This window comes from Dama dama, chromosome 20 (assembly GCF_033118175.1).
Source record: "Dama dama isolate Ldn47 chromosome 20, ASM3311817v1, whole genome shotgun sequence".
NCBI lineage: Eukaryota > Metazoa > Chordata > Mammalia > Artiodactyla > Cervidae > Dama > Dama dama.
The window spans coordinates 23261649-23286032 of NC_083700.1; the positions used below are offsets into that span (position 1 = coordinate 23261649).

A 24384-nucleotide genomic window follows, 5' to 3' on the forward strand; every position below is an offset into this window, starting at 1 on the left:
GCACGTGTCTCTTTCAGATCTGGTTTCCTCAGTGTGAATGCCCAGAAGTGGGACTGCTGAGTCGTATGGCAGTTCTATTTCCAGTTTTTTAAGAAATCTCCACACTGTTCTCCATAGTGGCTGTACTAGTTTGCATTCCCACCAACAGTGTAAGAGGGTTCCCTTTTCTCCACACCCTCTCCAGCATTTATTGCTTGTAGACTTTTGGATAGCAGCCATCCTGACTGGCGTTGTAATGGTACCTCATTGTGGTTTTGATTTGCATTTCTCTAATAATGAGTGATGTTGAGCGTCTTTTCATGTGTTTGTTAGCCATCTGTATGTCTTCTTTGGAGAAATGTCTGTTTAGTTCTTTGGCCCAGTTTTTGATTGGGTCATTTATTTTTCTGGAATTGAGCTGCAGGAGTTGCTTGTATATTTTTGAGATTAATCCTTTGTCTGTTTCTTCATTTGCTATTATTTTCTCCCAATCTGAGGGCTGTCTTTTCACCTTGCTTATAGTTTCCTTTGTAGTGCAAAAGCTTTTAAGTTTAATTAGGTCCCATTTGTTTAGTTTTGCTTTTATTTCCAGTATTCTGGGAGGTGGGTCATAGAGGATCTTGCTGTGATTTATGTCGGAGAGTGTTTTGCCTATGTTCTCCTCTAGGAGTTTTATAGTTTCTGGTCTTACATTTAGATCTTTAATCCATTTTGAGTTTATTTTTGTGTATGGTGTGAGAAAGTGTTCTAGTTTCATTCTTTTACAAGTGGTTGACCAGTTTTCCCAGCACCACTTGTTAAACAGGTTGTCTTTTTTCCATTGTATATCCTTGCCTCCTTTGTCAAAGATAAGGTGTCCATAGGTTCGTGGATTTATCTCTGGGCTTTCTATTCTGTTCCATTGATCTATATTTCTGTCTTTGTGCCAGTACCATACTGTCTTGATGACTGTGGCTTTGTAGTAGAGTCTGAAGTCAGGCAGGTTGATTCCTCCAGTTCCATTCTTCTTTCTCAAGATTACTTTGGCTATTCGAGGTTTTTTGTATTTCCATACAAATTGTGAAATTCTTTGTTCTAGTTTTGTGAAAAATACCGTTGGTAGCTTGATAGGGATTGCATTGAATCTATAGGTTGCTTTGGGTAGAATAGCCATTTTGACAATATTGATTCTTCTAATCCATGAACACGGTATGTTTCTCCATCTGTTTGTGTCCTCTTTGATTTCTTTCACCAGTGTTTTATAGTTTTCTATGTATAGGTCTTTTGTTTCTTTTCTTTTTTTTTTTTCTTTTGTTTCTTTAGGTAGATATACTCCTAAGTATTTTATTCCTTTTGTTGCAATGGTGAATGGTATTGTTTCCTTAATTTCTCTTTCTGTTTTTTCATTGTTAGTATATAGGAATGCAAGGGATTTCTGTGTGTTAGTTTTATATCCTGCAATTTTACTATATTCATTGATTAGCTCTAGTAATTTTCTGGTAGAGTCTTTAGGGTTTTCTATGTAGAGGATCATGTCATCTGCAAACAGTGAGAGTTTAACTTCTTCTTTTCCTATCTGGATTCCTTTTACTTCTTTTTCTGCTCTGATTGCTGTGGCCAAAACTTCCAACACTATGTTGAATAGTAGTGGTGAGAGTGGGCACCCTTGTCTTGTTCCTGATTTCAGGGGAAATGCTTTCAATTTTTCACCATTGAGGGTGATGCTTGCTGTGTGTTTGTCATATATAGCTTTTATTATGTTGAGGTATGTTCCTTCTATTCCTGCTCTGTGGAGAGTTTTAATCATAAATGGATGCTGAATTTTGTCAAAGGCTTTCTCTGCATCTATTGAGATAATCATATGGTTTTTATCTTTCAATTTGTTAATGTGGTGTATTACATTGATTGATTTGCGGATATTAAAGAATTCTTGCATTCCTGGGATAAAGCCCACTTGGTCATGGTGTACGATTTTTTTAATATGTTGTTGGATTCTGTTTGCTAGAATTTTGTTAAGGATTTTTGCATCTATGTTCATCAGTGATATTGGCCTGTAGTTTTCTTTTTTTGTGGCATCTTTGTCTGGTTTTGGAATTAGGGTGATGGTGGCCTCATAGAATGAGTTTGGAAGTTTACCTTCATCTGCAATTTTCTGGAAGAGTTTGACTAAGATAGGTGTTAGCTCTTCTCTAAATTTTTGGTAGAATTCAGCTGTGAAGCCATCTGGTCCTGGGCTTTTGTTTGCTGGAAGATTTTTGATTACAGTTTTGATTTCCTTGCTTGTGATGGGTCTGTTAAGATCTTCTATTTCTTCCTGGTTCAGTTTTGGAAAGTTATACTTTTCTAAGAATTTGTCCATTTCTTCCAAGTTGTCCATTTTATTGGCATAGAGCTGCTGGTAGTAGTCTCTTATGATCCTTTGTATTTCAGTGTTGTCTGTTGTGATCTCTCCATTTTCATTTCTAATTTTGTTAATTTGGTTCTTCTCCCTTTGTTTCTTAATGAGTCTTGCTAATGGTTTGTCAATTTTGTTTATTTTTCAAAAAAACCAGCTTTTAGCTTTGTTGATTTTTGCTATGGTCTCTTTCGTTTTTTTTTTGCATTTATTTCTGCCCTAGTTTTTAAGATTTCTTTAAAAATATGGAACGCTTCACGAATTTGCGTGTCATCCTTGCACAGGGGCCATGCTAATCTTCTCTGTATCGTTCCAATTTTAGTATAGTGCTGCCGAAGCGAGCACAAAGATTCAATTCTTGATGAACAGTTAAGTTGTTTCCATGTCTTTGCTATTATAAATAGTTCTGTTACGAACTTTGGGGTGTATATATCTTTTCATAAGTTTAATAAATTTTAAAAAGGTGAAATTATGCAAAGTATATTCTCCAACTACAATGAAATGAAATTAGAAATCAATAACAGTAAGATGTTTGAGAAATTTACAAATATGTAGAAATTAAGGAACACACTTTTTTAGCAGTTTTTTCAATGAGTTGATGCTTTTCTTAGAATTTTTATTTGTTTATTTTTGATTGTGCTGGGTCTTTATTGCTGCATGCAGGCTTTCATTAGTTACAGTGAGAGAGGTCTGCTCTCTAGTTGTGTGTGCAGACTTCCCATTGCTCTGGGTTCTCTTGTTGCAGAGCACAGGCTTGATATGTGTGGGCTTCAGTAGCTGTGGCATGGGCTCTAGAGCATGGGCTCAGCTGCCCTGAGGCATGTGGGCTCCTCCTGGCCCTGGGATTAGACCCTGCCCCTGCATTGGCAGGTGAACTCTCAACCACTGGGCCACCAGGGAAGTCCGTAAGTAACACACTTTTAAGTAACAAATGAATCAAAGAGGAAGTCAAAAGGGCTACTAGAAAAGACCTCAAGATGAATGAAAGTGAAGACACCAAATACAAAAAGTGATTGCCAAGGGGGAGGAGGTCAGGGGAAGGATGAGTGAAAGGTTGGAGTTAGCAGATGTAAGTTTTTATATATAGAATGGATAAACAACAAGACCCTACTATAGAGCACAGAGGATCATATTCAATATCCTATGATAAGTCATAATGGAAAAGAATATTTTAAAAAGGGTGTATATTTAACTGAATTATTTTGCTATACAACAGTAATTAACACAACATTGTATACTGGCTGTACTTCAAAAAAATGTTATAAATCTCACAAAAATCCCAAAACATAGGATTCAGTAAAACCAAGGGTAAAAGGAAATTAGAAAAAGAAAAACTTAATTCTCTTGCAATTGATTTGGAGACATATTGAAAACAAGTGATTAAATACTGCCCACGGGCCCATGGGATATCAGCATAGATAAGTATATTAGCATGTTTTATGAGTAGATCCTACCAAAAGGTCACTTAAAATGCTGTTCATCATGAAAGGAAATTGGTAGGGATGTTGCAGAACCCATGATGTTGCAGACATCATGGTGAACTCATACAATAGACACATATCTGGAAGGCTGTCTTCCACTCTCTGAATGAAGATGAAGTTAAAGCTATCCCATAAATCTAATTTCATGAAGATGGTACTTTCTGTCCTAGGATCTTCATGGAAACCAGGTTTGGGTGTGGGAGTGGGGCGTCTGCAAGGGGACCAAAGGAGACTAAACAGAGAACGTCTGGAAGAACATTTATCCTGGGTTGTGTACATTTACTGGATCATGATTTGCTCTGAAGATGTGGTGAAATCCAAGGACTAAGAAAAATTAATTTCCCTACATTCATGGAATTTATCATATCATTTCAAGAAGAAATTTCAGAATCATGAAACCCATAGTGGTCATTGAATCCTGAGGTTCAAAAATTCCTCATTCCACCCTAGAAAGTAGCTAGATTAGAACTATATTTGAGGGGAGTGGTCTGTAATGTGAAGATAGAAGTTGTGGAGCTTGAAGAGAATTCCTGAAGCAATAGCTTATGGTGAGGGAGCGATTTTTAGAACACCCTAGAGCTCATGAGATTTGTTTGCTAAGTCAATTTTGACAGTCAAGGAGTAAGGAAATGTCATCAGATGACATTGTTATTGGAAAATAATTGAGAAAGAACAGGTTTCGGAATGAAGATAATTAAATCATTTTGGAAATTTAAGGTGTTTTGGGATATCCAACAGCCTGAAATTGAAAACACAGGATTTATCAAGGCTTCAGGGGAAAGGCTGAAGTTTACAGTTTATAGGTCTTTGGCATGATATTAGAAGCTGAAGCCATGGTTGTCTGTGACATACATCAGGAAGGGTAGTTAAAATGAGTAAAATACAATTGAAGATGCGATCCTCACACATTTGAAAAAGAGAAAAATTTGTTAAGCAAGGATCTGCAACAGACTTTCAGATGTTCACGTCTATCTCCAGAGTGGCTACAGGCACTGAAATCTCCAACTTTCTGGCATTGGTTACTTTCAGTGAATTCATATCTGAAATGGGTCAGGAATCTGTGTGAACTTGAAATAAATTCCTCTGTAATGAGGGCACTGCTTTCTGTGATCTTTATCATCTCTCTAGATGAACCTCAAATTCCTCCTACCTTGGTAGCTGACATATGATTTTATCTCCTGATAAGGAAAAACCCAACTCAATATCCCAAATTAATCCAGGTATATTTGTAGAAAGAAAAGAAGGTCTCTCATATAGGACATTCTTTACAGAGTTACTCTGAGACACTTGCCTAGTTCTTGATTAGCCAAACTAACACAAAGGGCACAAGTTTTTAGGAGTCAAAGTTGGTTGCCTTTTAGGATTGATCACACTGATTATTTCACTTTTAAAAAATTTTTTATTGGCGTATAGTTGATTTATAATGTTGTGTTAGTTTCAGATGTACAGCAAAGCAAATCAGTTACACAGGTACATATATCCACTCTTAAAGTGAATGTTTTCCCATATAGAGTTATTACAGGATATTGAGTAGAGTTCTCTGCTATGTAGTAGGTCCTTATTAGTTATCTATTTTATAAATAGTAGTGTGTGTATGTTAATTCCAATCTCATTTATTCCTCCTCTTCTCTCCCCTTTGGTAACCATATGTATGTTTTCTACATCTGTGACTTTATTTCTATTTTGCAGGTAAGTTCATTTGTACCATATTTTAAGATTTTATATATAAATGATATCAATATGACTTTTGTCTTTCTCTGACTTACTTCACTTAGTATGATGATTTCTAGGACCCTCCAGGTTGCTACAAATGGCATGATTTTGTTCTTTTTTATGGCTGAGTAATATTTCGTTGTATATATGTATCACGTCTTCTTTATCCATTCCTCTGTCGGTGGACATTTAAGTTGCTTCCATGTCTTGGCTATTGCAAATAGTGCATCAATGAACATTGGGGTGCATGTATCCTTATGAGATATGATTTTCTCTAGATATATGCCCAGGAGTGGGGTTGCTAGATCATATGGTAGTTCCCTGTTTAGTTTTTTAAGGAACCTCCATACTGTTCTCAATAATGGCTGTACCAATTTACATTCCCACCAATGGTGTAGGAGGGTTCCCTTTTCTCTACACATTCTCCAGCAATTTTTGCTTGTAGATTTTTTTTTTTTAAAGAAGAATGGAAGTCAACACTGCTTTTATTCTTTTTTTTAAAAGTAACTTTATTCTGGCTGTGCTGGGTCTTTGTTGCTATGCAAGCTTTTCTCTAATTGTGGCAAATGGAGGCTACTCTCTAGTTGTGCTGTGTGGGCTTCTCATTGTGGTGGCTTCTCTTGTGGAACATGGGGCACATGGGTTTCCATAGTTGCGGCACATGGGCTCAGTAGTTGCAGCTCCTGGGCTCTGGAACACAGGCTCAACAGTTGTTGCACACGGTCTTAGCTCCATGACATGTGGGATCTTTTTGGATCAAAGACTGAACCTGCATTGGCAGGTGGATTCCTTACCACTAAGTCACCAGGGGAGCCCTTGTTTGTAGATTTTTTGATGATAGCCATTCTGACCAGTGTGAGATGACACCTCATTGTAGTTTTGATTTCCATTTCTCTTTAATTAGTGATGTTGAGCATCTGTTCACACTGCTTATTTTAAATATCTTAAAATATGACTTCTATTTACTTAAAGATAGGTCCTGAAAAATAATAGTAGACCTAATAATTAGAGTGCTGTCCTCAGTCGTGTCTAACTCTTTGAGACCCCATGGACTGCAGCACGCCAGGCTTCCCTGTCCATCACCAACTCTTGGAGCTTGCTCAAACTCATGTCCATTGAGTCGGTGATGCCATCCAACCACCTTATCCTCTGTCATCCCCTTATCCTCCTGCCTTCAATCTTTCCTAGCAGCTCTTCACATCACGTGGCCAAATTATTGGAGCTTCAGCATCAGTCCTTCCAATGAATATTCGGGACTGATTTCCTTTAGGGTTGATAGGGTTGATCTCCTTGCAGTCCAAAGAACTCTCAAGAGTCTTTTCCAACACCACAGTTCAAAAGCATCAATTCTTTGGTGCTCAGCCTTCTTTATGGTCCAACTCTCAAGTCCGTACATGACTACTGGAAAAACCATAGCTTTGACTAGATGGACCTTTGCTGGCAAAGTAATATCTCTGCTTTTTAATATGCTGTCTAGGTTGGCCATAACTTTTCTTCCAAGGAGCAAACGTCTTTTAATTTTATGGCTGCAGCTACCATATGTAGTGATTTTGGAGCCCAAAAAACATAAAGTCTCTTACTGTTTCCATTGTTTCCCCATCTATTTGCCATGAAGTGATGGGAGCAGATGCCATGATCTTACTTTTCTGAATGTTGAGCTTTAGCCAACTTTCTCCACTCCCCTCTTTCACCTTCATCAAGAGGCTCTTCAGTTCCTCTTCGCTTTCTGCTATAAGGGTGGTGTCACCTGCCTATCTATTGGTATTTCTCCAGCAATATTGATTCCAGCTTGTGCTTCATCCAGCCTGGCATTTCGTATGATGTACTCTGCATATAAATTAAATAAGCAGGGTGACAATATGCAGCCTTGACATACTCCTTTCCCAATCTGGAACCAGTCTGTTGTTCCATGTCCAGTTCTAACTGTTGCTTTTTGACCTACATACAGATTTCTCAGGAGGCAGGTGAGGTGGTCTGGTATTCCCATCTCTTGAAGAATTTTCCATGGTTTGTTATGATCCACACAGTCAAAGGCTTTGGCATAGTCAATAAAGCAGTAGTAGATGTTTTTCTGGAGCTCTCACTTTTTCAATGATCCAATGGATGTTGGCAATTTGATCTCTAGTTCCTCTGCCTTTTCTAAATCCATCTGGAATTTCACTGTTCATGTACTGTTGAAGCTGGCTTGGAGAATTTTGAGCATGACTTTGCTAGCATGTGAGATGAGTGCAACTGTGCAGTAGTTTGAACATTCTTTGTCATTGCCTTTTTTGGGGATTGGAATGAAAATGGACCTTTTCCAGTCCTGTGGCCACTGCCGAATTTTCCAAATTTACTGGCATATTGAGTGCAGCACTTTCACAGCATCATCTTTTAGGACTTGAAATAGCTCAACTGGAATTCCATTGCCTCCACTACCTTTGTTTGTAGTGATGCTTCCGAAGGCCCATTTCACTTTGCATTCCAGGATGTCTGGCTCAAGGTGAGTGATCACACCATTGTGGTTATCATGAAGATCTTTTTTGTATAGTTCTTCTGTGTATTCTTGCCACCTTTTCTTAATATCTTCTGCATCTGTTATGTCTACACCATTTCTGTCCTTTATTGTACCATTCTGTCATCTGATTTAAAATATCTTTTTAAAATACTTTGAATTATCCAAAGTTTATAAACAAAACAAGACATACTTCTTATCCTTTATTCTAAGAATTCAGGACATATGATTAATAGGTAGGCAATTTTTATTAAAAATTCCAAATCTCAGCACCTGAAGGATCTTAGAGTATTTATAATTCAATAGAAACTTGATACTGAAGTTAAAATTAATTCCTAAAACCAAATTCAAATGATGAAAATGCTATAAGCCTAGAGGCCTTAATTAGAAATAAATAATTTGCTTTGCCAAATTAGGAAATGCCTGTTGCATAAGCAAAGGGGGTTAAGCTTCTCCATATTAATGTCAGTATATTCAGATTCATAGTCACAACTTATTTTGTTAATTTGGAAATCTACATATTCTAGGGAATATTAGGTGATTATCACTACTTGCAGAAGCTGATGTATTCTTACAGAGTTGTAATAATCTCATCCTCATGGTTAATTGAAACAAAGTGAATCTGGAAGATCCCCTGGAAGGAGGGCATGGCAACCCACTCCAGTATTGTTGCCTGGAGAATTCCATGGACAGAGGAGCCTGGAGGGCTATAGTCCATGCAGTTGCAGAGTCAAACATGACTGAGCAACTAACTCTATCTCATTGTATATATATGTACTATCTATCTATATGTTGGCATGAAGCTTGGTTTTATGATTTGTTTCTATTATTGTTGCTGTCACATTTGTTTTCTGCTTTTCAATTCTATGTTTTGCTAATTTAATCTGAGCAAGCATTTTATAGCTTCTAGAGAGTAATGAGTTCCTCATCACTGGAGATACTCAAGTAGAGGCTGGACTGCCACATCGGTTGAGATGACTTTTACGGTTCCTAACAACCATTAATTTTTACTGTCATTCTTAGATGTGTATGCAGTGTAAATATGGCATCATAAAGAGTTTGAGGATTCCATATTTCTCCTGAGTGGTTCAAATCAGTTACACCTGAGGAGCAGTAGACAATCCCTGGAGCCAGACATTCCTGACTGATTTCAGATCATCCTGATTTGTTATTCCCAAGACAAGGAATCCTCTGATAAACTCTTGTATATGCAAGTATCTCAGAAATTTTCTTGAGATTTGGGCATCTTAAGCACCCAGTGAACAGATCTAGCTTTCTGTCTGGGCAACCCTGAAGTTCTCCCTCTGTGCTCTAAGAAGAAAGAGACTGTTATTATAGACCACTTTCTCAAGTGGTGCGGTTGATAAAGAATTTGCCTGCCAATGCAGGAGACACAAGAGGTGTGGGTTCGATCCCTGGGTTGGGGAGATCCCCTGGAGAAGGAAATGGCAACCCACTCCAGTATTCTTGCCTGGAAAATTCCATGGACAGAGGAGGCTGGCGAGCTATAGTCCATGGGCTCTCAAAGCATTAGCCACAACTGAACAGAAACACACACCCCTCAATTTAGCTTTCAAATCAGACTTCTTTTGTTTTTTTTTTTTTTTTAATTTTTATTTTTATTTTTTTTTTCCAGTGGGTTTTGTCATACATTGATATGAATCAGCCATGGATTTACATGTATTCCCAATCCCGATCCCCCCTCCCACCTCCCTCTCCACCCGATTCCTCTGGGTCTTCCCAGTGCACCAGGCCGGAGCACTTGTCTCGTGCATCCCCCGACTTCTTTTGAATGGTTGCTTACTGAAGCTCATTTGTAAAGTCTTGGTCAGGCTACCTGCATTGTTACCCTTTTGTGACTCTGTCCCTAATATGTGCAAACTTTCTCCCTTACTGCATCGCTTCTTCAGCTTAACCATCAAGTGTATGACTATTGGGTATTGACAGTGAGTACCATTCAGTGGACAAGTCACTTCACCCCCATGGCTATAGTCATCAACTTTAGTCATCTGCAGAGTACTGCTTCTCCCTGGAGAAATGCATGCATCTAACAATCCTTAGACATCCACACTTAAAAAGGGCTTCTAAGCCTAGGAGCAGACAACCTCTCTGTTATGAACATTCATTTACTCCACAGCATGCATTGTGTGCCTGTTTTAGAACTGTAGTACTATAAATGAGAAGACACAATTCTCACTCTCAAGAATCTCATGGACATGGTGTATCTTTGTTGTTGTTATTGAGATATTCCAAATAGTACATTTATTTTCAGCTGTGCATTATCATCCATACTAACATGTTGATAAATAGATGAAATTATTGCTTACTCTTTTAAAAACAGCTTCCTGCCTGCTTTTATTTTATTTTATTTATTTTTGTTGACGTATAGTTGATTTACAGCTTTATGTTAGTTTCAGGTATACAGCACATTGACTCAGTATTTTTACAGATTGTGGTTTTTCTTCAGTTGCTAAGTTGTGTCTGACTCTTTGCAGCTCCATAGACTGCAGCATGCCAGGCTCCTCTATCTTCCACTATCTTCCAGTTTCCTCAAATTCATGTCTGTTGAGTCAGTGATGCTACTTAACCATCTTGTCCTCTGCCACACCCTCTCCTTTGGCCGTCAGTTTTCCCCAGCATCAGCATTTTCCCCAATGAGTCGACTCTCTACATCATGCAGTCAGAGTACTGGAGTTTTGGCTTCAGCATCAGTCCTTCCAATGAATATTCAGGATTAATTTCCTTTAGGATTGACTGGTTTGGTCTTCTTGCAGCCCACGGGATTCTCAAGAGTCTTCTCCAGTACTACAGTTTGAAAGTATCAGTTCTTTGGTGATCAGCCCTCATTATGGTCCAATTCTCAGATCTGTACATGAGTACTGAGGAAACCATAGCTTTGACTATTCGGACCTTTGTCGGTAAAGTGATGTCTCTGCTTTTTAATACACTGTCTAGGTTTGTCATAGCTTTCTTTCCAGGGAGCAAGCGGCTTTTAATTTCATGGCTGAAGTCACCATTTGCAGTGATTTTGGAGCCCAAGAAAATAAAATCTGTCACTGCTTACACTTTTCCCCCATCTATTTGAATGAAGTGATGGAACTGGATGCCATGATCTTAGTTTTCTGAATGCTGAGTTTCAAGCCAGATTAAATTTTTATGGATTATACTCCATTAAAAGTTATAACAAGATAATGGCTATACCTCTCTGTGCTATGTAATATATTGCTTTTCTATTTACACATAGCAGTTTGTATCTCTTAATCCCATACAAACTATCTCTCTCTTTCTCCCTCCATCTCCCCAAAGGTAACCACTGGCTCATTTTCTATATCTGTGAATCTGTTTTGCTATATACATTCATTTGTTTTATTATTTAGATTCAACATATAAGTATATTCAGTATTTGTCTCTCTCTGTGTGACTTATTTCAGCAAGCATAATATTCTCTAGGTCCATCTGTGTTGTTGCTAAAGGCAGAATTTTGTTTGTATGACTAATATTCCACTGTATATATATATATACCACATCTTTATCCATTCATCAGTTGATGAACACTTGAATTGTGTACATTTTTTGGCCGTTGTAAATAGTACTGCTATTGTGGGTACATGTATCTTTTTGAGTCAGTATTTTCATTTTCCCCAGATATATAGGGAATTTCTGGGTCAAGAGTGGAATTTCTAGATTATACAGTAGCTCTGTTTTCAGTTTTCTGAGGAACCTCCATTCTGTTTTCCATAGTGGCTGCAATAAATATACATTCCCATCAAAGTATACGGGGGTTATTTTTCCCTCCATGTCCTCACCAACATTTGCTAGTTGTAGACTTTTTATAATAGTCATTCTGATAGATGTGAGGTAATATCTTATTGTGGTTTTTATTTACATTTCTCTAATAATTAATTCTGTTAAACATCTTTTCATGTGCCTTTTAGCCATTTATATATGTTTTCTTTGAAATAAATGTTTATTCGGGTCTTCTGCCCTTTTTGATTGGGCAGTTTTTTTTTATATTGAGTTGAATGAGCTGTTTATGTATTTTGGATATTAACACCTTGTCAGTCATATCATTTGTAAATATTTTCTCTCATTTTGTAGGTTGTCTTTTCATTTTGTTGATGGATTCCTTTGCTATGCAAAAGATTTGAAGTTTAATTAGGTCCCATTTGTTTATTTTTGCATATATTTCTTTTGCTTAGGAGACAGATATAAAAAATATTGTTTTGATTTATATCAAAGAATTTTTTGCCTGTATTTTCTCCTAGAACTGTTATGGTTTCAGGTCTTCTATTTAGGTCTTTAATCCATTTTGAGTTTATTTTCATAAATGGTTTGAGGAAATCTTATCACTTTACATGTATCTCTCTAGTTTTCCCAGGCCCACTTACTAAAGAGACTGTCTTTTCTCCATCATAGATGTGTAAATTTACTTTTGGGCTCTCCATTCTGGTCCGTTGAGCTATGTGTCTGTTTTTATGCCAGTACCATGCTGTGTTTTAAATTCTATTTGTTTGTTTTTGGCTGCATTGTGTCTTCATTGCTGTGTGAGGGCTCGTCTCTAATTGCAATGAGTAGGCATTACTCTGTAGTTGTGGTGTATACGCTTCTTGTTTCAGTGGCTTTTCTTGTTGTGGAGCACAGGCTCTAGGGCATGTGGTCTTCAGTAGTTGCAGCACATGGGCTCTGTAGTTGTGGCACACAGGCCTAGTTGCCTTATGGCCTGTGAGATCTTCCTGAACCAGGGATCAAAACCATGTCCCCTGCATTGACAGGAGAATTCTCAACCACTGGACCACCAGGGAAGCCCCCCATGCTGTTTTGATTACTGTAGCTTTGTAGTACAGTCTAAAGTCAGGTAGCATGATAGCTCCAGCTTTTTTCTTTTTTCTCAAGATTGTTTTGGCTATTTGGGGTCTTTTGTGTTCAATATGAATTTTAGGATTATAAGTTCTATAATAAATGTCATGGATATTTTGATAGGGATTACATTCAATCTGTAGAGTATTTTGGGTAGCATGGCTATTGTAATGACATTAATTCTACCAATCCAAGAGCACAGGCTATCTTTTGATTTTGTTGTATGATCTTCAATTTTTTTCATGACTGTTTTGTAGTTTTCAGAGCATAGGTCTTTCATTTCCTTACTTAAGTTATTCCTAGATATTTTATTCTTTTTGATGTAATTTTAAACAGGACTTTAAAAACTTTCTCTTTCTGATAGTTTGTTATTAGTGTATAGAAAAACCACTGTATTTCTGTTTGTTAATCTTGTATCCTGCAACTGTACTGAATTTATTTATTCTAATAGTTTTTTTGATGGGTACTTGATGGAGTTTTCTATATACGGTATACAGTATCTTGTCATCTGCAAACAGTGACTCTTTTACGTCTTCCCTTCCAATTTGGATTCCTTTTCTTTTTCTTATCTAATTGCTATGGCTAGAACTTTCAATACTATGTTAAACAAAAGTCATGAAAATGATTGTCTTTTTCCTGAATTTAGAGAAAATGATTTCAGCTTTTTACCATTGAGTATGGGATGTTAGCTATGGGTTTGTCATAAGTGGCCTTTATTATTTGAGATATGTTTCCTCTATACCCACTTTGATGAGAGTGTTTATCATGAATAGATGTTGAATTTTTGTCAAATGCTTTTTCTGCATCTATTGAGGTGCTCATGTGATATTTATATTTACTTTTGTAATGTGTTTCATATTGATTGATTTACAAGTATTGAACCATCTGTGTGTTCCTGAAATAAATCCAACTTAGTCATGGTATGTAATCCTTTTCATGTATTGTTGGATTCAATTTGTTAATATTTTGTTGAGGATTTTTGCATCTATATTCATCAAATATTGATAATATTAGACTGTAATTTTGTAGTGTCTTTGTCTGATTTTTGGTATCAGGGTAATGGTGGCTTCATAGAGTAAACTTGGGAGTGTTCCATTCTTTTCAGTGTTTTGAAATTTTTGAGAAGGATAGGTATTTACCTCTTCTTTATATTTGGTAGATTTCTCCTGTGAAGCTGTCCAGTGCTGGACTTTTGTTTGCTGGGGTTTTTTTAAATTACAAATTCAATTTCATCACTAGTAATTAGCCTGCTCAAATCATCTGTTTCTTCTTGATTCCATCTTGGCAAGTTGTATATTTCTAGAAATTTGTCCATTTCTTCTAGGTTGTCCAGTTTGTTGGCATATAACTCTTCATAGCATTCTCATGTGATTTTTTTTTTTACCTCTCTAGAATTGGTTGCTATTTCTCTTTCATTTCTTATTTTGTTTATTTGGGTTTTCTATCTTTTCTTTTTGGTGAGTCTGGCTAAATATTTATCAGTTTTTTTCCCCAAAAAACTAGCTCTTGGTCTCATTGATCTTTTTCTCCTTTTTTGTCTGTTTTATTTATTTCCTCTCGGATCTTTTTTTATTCTTTTCCTTCTGCTATCTTTGGGATTTGTTTGTTCTTCTTTTCTGTTTTCTTTAGATGATTTATAACATCCTTTAGATGCTAAGTAAAGTTGTTTATTTGATATTCTTCTTGTTTCTTGATGTAGTCCTGTGTCACTGTAAACTTCCCTCTTAAGACTGCTTTTTCTGCATTCCATAGATTTTGGAGCGCTGTGTTTGCACTTTCATTTATCTGAAGGTATTTTCTGATTTCCTCTTTGGTTTCTTCAGTGACCCACTGGTTTTTTAATATCGTGTTGTTTAGTCTTCGTATGTTTGTATTTTTTCCATTTTTCTTTCTGTACTGATTTCCACTGTGGTTGGGGAAAAAGATGATCAATATACTCTCTATCCTCTTAAATTTTTTTGAGACTTCTCTTATGGGCTAGCATGTTATTCTGGAGAACATTCCATGAGCACTTGGAAAGCATGTTATTCTGCTATTTTTGGATGGACTATCCTGTAGAAATCTATTAACTCCAACTAGTCTTCTGTGTCATTTAAGACCACTGATGCCTTATTGACTTTCTGTCTGGATGATCTGGCCATTGATGTAAGTGGAATGTTAAAGTTCCCTATTACTATTGTGTTGTTGTCAATTTCTCCATTTAAATCTGTTAATCTTTGCTTTATATACTTAGATGCACATTTTTGGGTGCATATATTTTAATGAGTGTAATTTCCTCTTCTTATATTGATCCTTTTGTCATTATATAACGTGATTCTTGGTCTTTTGTTAGATACTTTGTTTTTCATTATTTATTTATATTTTTTGTATCAGAAAATTTAGTTGTTTAAAAATTTTTATTTATTATTGTTGGCTTGCTAGGTCTTCCTTGTGTGCAAGTTTGATCTAGTTGTGGAGGGTAGGGGCTGCTCTTTAGTTGTGCTGTGTGAACTTCTTATTGTGGTGGCTTCTCTTGTTGCGGAGCACAGACTCTAGGGCATGAAGTCTTCAGTAGTTGCAGTGCAGGTTCAGTAGTTGTGGTTCCTGGGCTCTAGAGCACAGGCTCAATAGTTGTGGTGCACTGGCCTAGTTGCTCTGTGGCATGTGGAATCTTCCAAGATCAGGGATCTTCCCACGTCTACTGCAGTGGCAGGCAGATTCTTTACCACTGAGCCACCAGGGAAGCCCAGAAAATTTAATTTTTAATGATTTAGAAATTTAGTCATAATTAAAATTTTTTATTTTACATTGGAGTGTAGTTGATTAACAATATTGTGTTAGTTGAGACTTTGCTTTAAAGTCTATTTTGGCTCATAGAAATATTACTACCCCCACTTTTTTATCATTTCCATTTGCATGAAATATCTTTTTCCATCCCCTCACTTTCAGTCAGTGTGCATCTTTAGCTTTGGAGTTAGTCTCCTGTAAGCATTATATAGATGGATCTTATTATTATTTTTTAATTCAATTAGCCACTCTGTCTTTTGATTGGAGCATTTAGTCCATTGATATTTAAAGTGATTATTGATGGCTATGTACTCATTGACATTTTACTATGTGTTTTCCAGGTTTTTTTTTTTTTCCATTTATTTTTATTAGTTGGAGGCTAATTACAATATTGTAGTGTTTTTTGTCATACATTAACATGAATCAACCATAGGTTTACATGTATTCCCCATCCCGATCCCCCCTCCCACCTCCCTCTCTACCCAATCCCTCTGGGTCTTCCCAGTGCACCAGGCCCAAGCACGTGTCTCATGCATCCAACCTGGGCTGGTGATCTGTTTCACCCTTGATAATATACATGTTTTGATGCTGTTCTCTCAAAACATCCCACCCTTGCCTTCTCCCACAGAGTCCAAAAGTCTGTTCTGTACATCTGTGTCTCTTTTTCTGTTTTGCATATAGGGTTATCGTTACCATCTTTCTAAATTCCATATATATGTGTTAGTGTACTGTAATGGTCTTTATCTTTCTGGCTTACTTCACTCTGTATAATGGGCTCCAGTTTCATCCATCTCATTAGAACTGATTCAAATGAATTCTTTTTAATGGCTGAGTAATATTCCATGGTGTATATGTACCACAGATTGCTGGGTCATATGGCAGTTCTAATTCCAGGTTTTTAAGAAATCTCCACACTGTTCTCCATAGTGGCTGTACTAGTTTGCATTTCCACCAACAGTGTAAGAGGGTTCCCTTTTCTCCACACCCTCTCCAGCATTTATTGCTTGTAGACTTTTGGATAGCAGCCATCCTGACTGGTGTGTAATGGTACCTCATTGTGGTTTTGATTTGCATTTCTCTGATAATGAGTGATGTTGAGCATCTTTTCATGTGTTTGTTAGCCATCTGTATGTCTTCTTTGGAGAAACGTCTGTTTAGTTCTTTGGCCCAGTTTTTGATTGGGTCATTTATTTTTCTGGAATTGAGCTGCAGGAGTTGCTTGTATATTTTTGAGATTAATCCTTTGTCTGTTTCTTCATTTGCTATTATTTTCTCCCAATCTGAGGGCTGTCTTTTCACCTTGCTTTTAGTTTCCTTTGTTGTGTAAAAGCTTTTAAGTTTAATTAGGTCCCATTTGTTTATTTTTGCTTTTATTTCCAATATTCTGGAAGGTGGGTCATAGAGGATCCTGCTGTGATTTATGTCGGAGAGTGTTTTGCCTATGTTCTCCTCTAGGAGTTTTATAGTTTCTGGTCTTACATTTAGATCTTTAATCCATTTTGAGTTTATTTTTGTGTATGGTGTGAGAAAGTGTTCTAGTTTCATTCTTTTACAAGTGGTTGACCAGTTTTCCCAGCACCACTTGTTAAAGAGGTTGTCTTTTTTCCATTGTATATCCTTGCCTCCTTTGTCGAAGATAAGGTGTCCATAGGTTTGTGGATTTATCTCTGGGCTTTCTATTCTGTTCCATTGATCTATATTTCTGTCTTTGTGCCAGTACCATACTGTTTTGATGACTGTGGCTTTGTAGTATAGTCTGAAGTCAGGCAGGTTGATTCCTCCAGTTCCATTCTTCTTTCTCAAGATTACTTTGGCTATTCGAGGTTTTTTGTATTTCCATACAAATTGTGAAATTATTTGTTCTAGTTTTGTGAAAAATACCGTTGGTAGCTTGATAGGGATTGCATTGAATCTATAGGTTGCTTTGGGTAGTATAGCCATTTTGACAATATTGATTCTTCCAATCTATGAGCATGGTATATTTTTCCATCTGTTTGTGTCCTCTTTGATTTCTTTCACCAGTGTTTTATAGTTTTCTATGTATAGGTCTTTTGTTTCTTTAGGTAGATATACTCCTAAGTATTTTATTCTTTTTGTTGCAATGGTGAATGGTATTGTTTCCTTAATTTCTCTTTCTGTTTTCTCATTGTTAGTGTATAGGAATGCAAGGGATTTCTGTGTGTTAATTTTATATCCTGCAACTTTACTATATCCGTTGATTAGCTCTTGTAATTTTCTGGTAGAGTCTTTAGGGTTTTCTATGTAGAGGATCATGTCATCTGCAAACAGTGAGAGTTTCACTTCTTCTTTTCCTATCTGGACTCCTTTTACTTCTTTTTCTGCTCTGATTGCTGTGGCCAAAACTTCCAACACTATGTTGAATAGTAGTGGTGAGAGTGGGCACCCTTGTCTTGTTCCTGATTTCAGGGGAAATGCTTTCAATTTTTCACCATTGAGGATAATGCTTGCTGTGTGTTTGTCATATATAGCTTTTATTATGTTGAGGTATGTTCCTTCTATTCCTGCTCTGTGGAGAGTTTTAATCATGAATGGATGTTGAATTTTGTCAAAGGCTTTCTCTGCATCTATTGAGATAATCATATGGTTTTTATCTTTCAATTTGTTAATGTGGTGTAGTATATTGATTGATTTGTGGATATTAAAGAACCCTTGCATTCCTGGGATAAAGCTCACTTGGTCATGATGTATGATTTTTTTAATATGTTGTTGGATTCTGTTTGCTAGAATTTTGTTAAGGATTTTTGCATCTATGTTCATCAGTGATATTGGCCTGTAGTTTTCTTTTTTTTGTGGCATCTTTGTCTGGTTTTGGAATTAGGGTGATGGTGGCCTCATTGAATGAATTTGGAAGTTTACCTTTTTCCATCCCCTCACTTTCAGTCAGTGTGCATCTTTAGCTTTGAAGTGAGTCTCCTGTAAGCATTATATAGATGGTTCTTCTTATTATTTTTTAACCCAATTAGCCACTCTGTCTTTTGATTGGAGCATTTAGTCCATTGATATTTAAAGTGATTATTGATAGGTATGTACTCATTGACATTTACTATGTGTTTTCCAGTTGTTTTTTTAAAATACTTTTCCCTGTACTTCTTTTGGTTTCTTTCCTTGTAGTCTGATGATTTTCTTTAGTGGTATGCTTGTGTTTTCCTTTCTCTTTAGTTTTTGTGCAACTATTGTAGGTTTTTGATTTGTGATTTCAATGGAGTTCATATATGGTGACATAAAACTACATCTAGTTGTTTTAAACACATAGTCTTTAAAGTTTAAACACACTCTAGAAACTCTCACAGAGAGTTCCAAACAAGATGAACCCAAACAGACCCATGCCAAGAGTAAACTCTGCATGTTTTACTCTCCTCCCCTTCACTTATGTGTTTGGTATTATATTGTACACTTCATGTTTATCCTTTTACTGAATATTATAGTAATAGCTGATTTTACAGTTTTTTGTCTTTTAATCTCCCTAGTAGCTTATTTAAGACATTTATCTTTAGACTTAACTATATTTTTGCCTGGACTAGTGTTTTTCTTCCTTTCCTATAGATTCTTTTTTTCCCTAGCTTTTCCACCTCTTAGACAAGATCCTTTAAAATTTCTTTCATGGTAGATTTAGTATCAGTAACCTCTTTTAGTTTTTGCTTGTCTGAGAATTTCTTTATCTCTTCTTCTATTCTAAATGATAATCTTTCTAGGCAGAGCATCCTTGGTTGCAGGGTTTTCCCTTTCAGCCCTTTGAATATATCATGTCACTCCTTATGGCCTTCAAAGTTTTTGCCTAAAAGTCATCTGAAAGCCTTATGGGTTTTTCTTTTTATATACTTCTTCGGTTTTCTCTTGCTGCCTTTAGAATTCTCTCTCTAGCATTGACCATTCTATTTAAGGTGTGTTGGCGGGTCTGCTTCAGTTCATCTTGTTTGAACTCTCTGTGCTTCCTGTACTTGGTTATCTTCCTTCTTCGTGTCTGTGAATTTTTCAGTCAAACTTTCATCAGATACATTTTCAACCCCTTTATCTTCCTCTTCCCCTTCTGGGACATCTATCATGTTCACATTTCTTTGCTTGATGTTGTTTCATAGATCCATTTTCATTTTTAAAAATATATTTTTCTTTTTGCTGCTCTGGTTGAACAATTTCCATTATTCAGATTAGGTATACATTCTTCTGTATCAATTAGTCTGTTATTAATTCCTTCTAGTGTGTTTTTCATTTAAGTTATTGTATTCTTTAGTTGTGACTGGTTTTTCTATTTTCTAGTTCTTTAGAATTCTCAATTGTATTCATCTATCCTTTTCTGTAACTAAGCTAGCATGTTTATTACTAGTGCTTTGAATTCTTTATCTGGAAAATGGTTTATTTCTGTTTCATTAGTTGCTTTTCAGGGATTTTCTCCTGTTCTTTCAAATGAGCCAGATCTCTCTGTCTTATTTTATGTAATTTTCTCTTTCTCTATGAAATTAGCTGAAAGAGTCACCTCGTATGGTTTTAATGCATTATGTGGGAACATCCCTATACAGTCAGCATGTGTTCAGTGGCTTTGGTGGGAGAGCTGGATTTAATGTGAGCAGGAGTCACATTTTTCCTTAAGGTGTGCCAGCAGCTATCATCTTGGTAGGAGGTGGTGCTGGAGATGGAGGGGTTAGAGATGGAGCCAGATGTGAGCCAGGGCTTACTCTCTGTTCAGTGGCTATCACCACCCTATTGTGGGTGGGAATGGGTTCCAAGTTGCTGGAGCAGAATCTCTAGGGGTCAGGTTCAAGCCACAGGACAAGCACAGTCCATGTGGCGTCCCAACATCGGTTAAGCTCTGGGCTGTTGCAGTCTAGCTTCAGACAGAGATGTGCTGCCTAAGTGCCAGTAATGGCTTCCACTGCCTTGCTCAGCACTGCTTTGGGTCAGAGCCACCTCTGTTTTCTTGCAGTCACACTTATAAGTGGGGCTGAAATGTGTGCTCAGCTCAGGCTGGGGCACATATCAGAGCAGTCATGGGAAACCGGCCACTTATGCAATTTTCAGTCCATGCTCTCTGTCCTGCTTCAGGAGCAAGCAAGCATATGCACACCCCTTACAAGCAGAGTCCAGGCTTCCTCAGACTTCCAGTCTTCCTGTTAATACCTCTGGCCCTCTAAGCAGTCAAGGGGGCTCATATTCCTTGTGTGGACCCCCAGGGGGGAGGTGCCCAATATGTGGCTCAAACTACTCACTCTTTAGGGAGGGTCTCCACATGTGCATGCTCCCTTTTCCAAAGCACAGGGCTCAACCTGATCACTTCCTTTCCCTTTGTACCCAATTTTGTGTGAATATTTCTTACAGCCTTGGTTGTACAGGAATCTTTATGTAAGTCTACAGTTATTTTTCAGTGAGAATTGTTCTACATGTTGACTATTTTTGATGTGTTCATGGTGGGAGATGAATTCTTTGTCCTCCAACTCAGGCATTCTTGGTCTAGTCTCCGAAAACAGTAAAACCTTTAAACTTAATTTTGGTGTGAATATTAAAATCTCCAGGATTATACCTTGTGCTACTATCCTGAGTTATTCTGAGTTTGGGCCTCAGTTAGGTGTGTAGATATAATAAGGGATGGTGGGTGAGCTTTTTAAAGGAATATCCATTACTTGTAATGATCTCAGGTGAGAACATTATAGTTTTAACTGAGAGGAAGATAGTCTCAGATAGGGGAGGAAGGGATGTTTCTATTGACATGAAAGGTTAATGGAGATTTAAGGGTTCAAAGTCCTAAGATCTTCCCAAGTTCTATGTATTTTCCCACTTCAACTGTCAGTCATTACCAAGCCAATGTCCTAATTAGCACATAAGACACCTAGAGAAAACATGGACTTATAATTTTCTTTGATATTATACAATTGATAGAATCAGATTTTTGTTCTAATATTAAGCTTCATTTTATATAAGATTTAAAATAAGATTTACTGAGCATGGCCCTGCCCATCAGACAAGACCCAGTTTCCCCCACAGTCAGTCTCTCCCATCAGGAAACTTCCATAAGCCTCTTAATCCTTACCCATCAGAGGACAGACAGAATGAAAACCACAATCCCAGAAAACTAATCAAACTGATCACACGGTCCACAGCCTTGTCTAACAATGAAACTATGAGCCACGCAGTGTAGGGCCACTGAAGACAGACAGGTCATAGTGGAGATTTCTGACAAAATATGGCCCACTGGAGAAGGGAATGGCAAACCACTTCAGCATTCTTGCCTTGAGAACGCCAGGAACAGTATGAAAAGACAAAAAGATATGACACTAAAAGATGAACTCCCCAGGTTGCTAGATTCCCCATATGCTACTGGAGAAGAGTAGAGAAATAACTCCAGAAAGAATGAAGAGATGGAGCCAAAGCAAAACCAACACACAGTGTGGATGTGACTGGTGATGGAAGTAAAGTCCGATGCTGCAAAGAACAAAAATGCATTGGAATCTGAAATGTTAGGTCTGTGAATCAAGATAAATTGGAAGTGGTCAAACAGGAGATGGCAAGAGTGAACATTGACATTTTAGGAATCAATGAACTAAAATGGACTGGAATGGGCAAATTTAACTCAGATGACCATTATATCTACTACTGTGGGAAAGAATCCCTTAGAAGAAATGGAGTAGCCCTCATAGTCGACAAGAGAGTCTGAAATGCAGTTCTTGGGTGCAATCTCAAAAATGACAAAATGATCTCTGTTCATTTCCAAGGCATACCATTCAGTATCATAGTAATCCAAGCCTATGCCCCAACCAGTAATGCTGAAGAAGCTGAACGATTCTATGGAGACCAATAAGACCTTCTAGAACTAACACCCAAAATAGATGTCCTCTTCATTATATGGAATACAAAAGTAGGAAGTCAAGAGGTCAAGAGATATCTGGAGTAACAATCAAAATTGGCCTTGGAGTACAAAATGGAGCAGGGCAAAGGGTAACAGAGTTTTGCCAAGAGAATGCACTTGTCATAGTAAACACCCTCTTCCAACAATACAAGAGAAGACTACACATGGACATCACCAGAGGGTCAGTACTGAAATCAGATTGATTATATTCTTTGCAGCCAAAGATGGAGAAGCTCTATACAGTCAGCAAAACAAGACCAGGAGCTGACCATGGCTCAGATCCTAAATTCCTTATTGCAAAATTCAGACTTAAATTGAAGAAAGTAGGGAAAACCACTAGACAATTCAGGTATGACCTAAATCAAATCCCTTATGATTATACAGTGGAATGACAAATAGATTCAAGGGATTAGATCTGATATACAGAGTACCTGAAGAACTATGGACAGAGGTTTGTAGCATTGTACAGGAGGCAGTGATCAAGACCATCCCCGAGAAAAAGAAATGCAAAAGGCAAAATAGTTGTCTGAGGAGTCCTTACAAATAGAGAAGAAAAGAAGAGGAACTAAAGGCAAGGGAGAAAAGGAAAGGCATATCTATAACTTGCAGAGTTCCAAAGAATAGCAAGGAGAGATAAAAACATTTTCCTCAGTGATCAATGCAGAGAAATAGAGGAAAACAATAAAATGGGAAAGACTAGAGATTTCTTCAAAAAAATTAGAGATACCAAGGGAACATTTCATGCAAAGATGGGCACAATAAAGGACAGAAATGGTCTGGACCTAACAGAAGCAGAAGATATTAAGAAAAGGTGGCAAGAATACACAGAAGAACTATACAAAAAAGATCTTCATGATAACCACGATGATGTGATCACTCACCTTGAGCCAGACATCCTGGAATACAAAGTGATGTGGGCCTTTGGAAGCATCACTACAAACAAAGGTAGTGGAGGCAATGGAATTCCAGTTGAGCTATTTCAAATCCTAAAAGATAATGCTGTGAAAGTGCTGCACTCAATATGCCAGTAAATTTGGAAAATTCGGCAGTGGCCACAGGACTGGAAAAGGTCCATTTTCATTCCAATCCCCAAAAAAGGCAATGACAAAGAATGTTCAAACTACTGCACAATTGCACTTATCCCACACGCTAGCAAAGTAATGCCCCAAATTCTCCAAGTCAGCTTCAACAGTACATGAACAGTGAAATTCCAGATGGATTTAGAAAAGGCAGAGGGACTAGAGATCAAATTGCCAACATCCATTGGATCATTGAAAAAGCAAGAGAGTTCCAGAAAAACATCTACTTCTGCTTTATTGACTATGCCAAAGTCTTTGACTGTGTGAATCACAACAAAATGGAAAATTCTTCAAGAGATGGGAATACCAGACCACCTCACTTGCCTCCTGAGAAATCTGTATGTAGGTCAAGAAGCAACAGTTAGAACTGGACATGGAACAACAGACTGGTTCCAAATTGGGAAAGGAGCATGTCAAGGCTGCATATTGTCACTCTATTTATTTAACCTATAGCAGAGTACATCATGCAAAATGCCAGGCTGGATGAAGCACAAGCTGGATTCAGGATTGCTGGGAGAAATATCAATAACCTCAGATAAACAGATGACACCACCCTTATGGCAGAAAGCGAAGAAGACCTAAAGAGCCTTGATGAAAGTGAAAGAGGAGAGTGAAAAAGTTGGCTTAAAGCTCAACATTCAGAAAACTAAGATCATGGCATCCAGTCCTATCACTTCATGGCAAGTAGATGGGGAAACAATGTAAACAGTGAGAGATTATTTTTTTGGGCTCCAGAATCACTGCAGATGGTGAATGCAGCCATGAAATTAAAAGACATTTACTCC

At 37.3% G+C, this 24384-nt stretch overlaps 1 protein-coding gene and 1 non-coding gene across 2 annotated transcripts in view; both read right to left on the reverse strand.

The window, feature by feature from the left end:
* LOC133074498 (olfactory receptor 5J3-like) overlaps nucleotides 1-24384 on the reverse strand; it is a 76766-nt gene that overhangs the window by 38739 nt on the left and 13643 nt on the right. The gene's annotated exons all lie outside the window — the stretch shown is intronic.
* On the reverse strand, nucleotides 2593-2697 carry LOC133041756 (U6 spliceosomal RNA). Its single transcript, XR_009689331.1, has one exon. It is a non-coding gene; the product is annotated as a U6 spliceosomal RNA (small nuclear RNA).